Consider the following 2,500-nt stretch of genomic DNA (forward strand, 5'->3'; position numbering starts at 1 on the left):
CCGATTGGAACACTGCGGTGACAAATGAGTAGATCAGATGCCGCTAATAAAGTAAATCCTTCAGTCATTAATTCACTTCCACGCATTGATATCAGAGTTCTGATCAAGCTCTGGTATAGTCTACACAAAAACTAATTTGATAAGGAAAACTATTTCTTACGTTTTGGTTATTTATTATATTTGCTGAATTTTTATAGCATTTCTAATGTTTTGTAGATTTTTCAAGATATATCTTATTTTTACCGATCTTGTTACAAAAAACACATTGCATTCCACTTTGTTTTTCAATGGGTCGTATGTGACATATAAATTTTATAGAACATCATAAGTTGTAATTAACGACTTGAATTCGGCAATACTTTAATTTATTATTCTTTTACATCACATATTTAATCCCATCATCATCACTTTCCAAAATTACAGATTATTTGAATAGCGACTCAATTTCATTGCTCCTTATAGTTGTATGAGGTATTTTTTCTATGAAAATCTGAGTAGATAATATTTCTTTTTCTTGAAACATAAGTCAATTTCTGGTTGCTTGACGGGATACCTAAAGTTCATCTCTTGCTATAACTACCTATAATCCATGCTTCTCTTCGGTATTCCCTTTCAAATAACCTCCTAGAAGGGTATCTTATATATATATATAAATATAAATATAAATATATATATATATATATATATATATATATATATATATATATATATATATATATATATATATTATATATATATATATATATATATATATATATATATATATATATATATATACATACATAATCTTGATGCCTATTATAGTTAGCCTACCTCCGCTAAGATGGATATAAAGTGACCTTTTTATCTGTTATTAATTCATCCGTTTGTCTGCTGTTAGCAGAACTACGTCAAATCTTTTAGCATGATTTTCATCAAATTTTAGAAATAGATAGGTATTAAGCTTCGGAAGCAGCCATTAAATTTTGGAAGTGATCCGGAAGATTCTGATTATCATTATTATTATAGTTGCTCAACAAACAGAAAAATCCTAACATTACCCTATATAAATTATCTATTTCTTCATAAATACAACAAAAATCCCAAATAAATTAGTTCATCAAAAACAAATACAGCCCTACGTGTTTTACTGCAATTGCAATATAACCAGTAAGCTTTTACCTGCTGTATTTATTCGAACTAATCAGCAAGGAAAATTTAATTTATGGACCGGGTACTTAGGTTAAGTCATAAGATATAAATAATAAAAAACGATCTGTATTCTTCAACGAATAAAGCAATCTTCATCATGATTGTGCAGTCAAAAGTAGTGGTAATAGTAGCAGAACCAGCAGTAGTAAAAAGCATCTATCTCGGTTTTCTTATAAAATCTAAGTAGAAAAATAAACCTTGAAATGATTAGCTAATAGGCTAGGCAACAAAGAATCACAAGCCATACCAAGACCTTCATATTTATTGAATTCATGACATGCGTTGAGTTTGGAATCTCCATAACCCTGTTTCCAATAACAAACAAACAAACAAACGACCAAGCAAAAACAAAATTCTGTCCAGCAGAATCTGACAGAACATGTGAGGCAGGTACGAACAGATCTGCTGAAAAATATGGAGACCAATTACCAGTTCCAACGACATTTTACGAACAACAGTGTAACCTTCAATGTCAATAAACTTCAGAGACGAAAAACTGCTCTATTGTCTAGTACCTCATTTTAAAAGTAGAAAATCAAATATCATAAATATAAGACTGAAATCAATCGATATTTTATGAAACGTTTGAAGAATAAACAGAACTATATTCATGATGTTACTGAATACTATACAATTTCATTATAAGCTTCCCATTCACCTACGAAAGGTTTTTGACAACCAAAATAGATCAGATCTGTGTAAAGACAAAGCTTTCTGGACATATTAAAAAAAATATTTTACAAAGAATAATCGAACAAAGGATCATATAGTATTTCAAAATAGTCATGACACCTACCTATGGAATGGGCAGTTTCTGATTATATCAACATGTATGCGCACAAACACGTAAAATTCATACACACAGCGTTACTTCACTTAACAATTAATAACTTGAAGTTGCAAAAGATGAAAAAAAGATTCCAAAACGGCAATCATTTTTTACCAATGAATGAAATCTCCCATGACTATTATTGAAACTTGAGACAATCCTTGATTAAAGTATAGGTGACAATGGGAAAAGTAGGGTCCATATATATATAAAATATATATACATAATATATATATACTGTATATATATGTAAATTTATATATATATATATATATATATATATATATATATGTGTGTGTGTGTGTGTGTGTGTGTATAACACATGATGCAAGATATAATGAAGAAATAGAAAAGAAATACTAATATCAAAAAAATACATTCAACAGTATGAAAACTATTAAAAAAACAACAGGAAAGAGATTCAGACAAGAGTACGAGCACTGAAAACATGTGTGGTCCACACTTGCTTATGGCTCACAA

The sequence above is a fragment of the Palaemon carinicauda genome, chromosome 36 (assembly GCF_036898095.1).
Source record: "Palaemon carinicauda isolate YSFRI2023 chromosome 36, ASM3689809v2, whole genome shotgun sequence".
In the NCBI taxonomy this organism is placed as follows: Eukaryota; Metazoa; Arthropoda; class Malacostraca; order Decapoda; family Palaemonidae; genus Palaemon; species Palaemon carinicauda.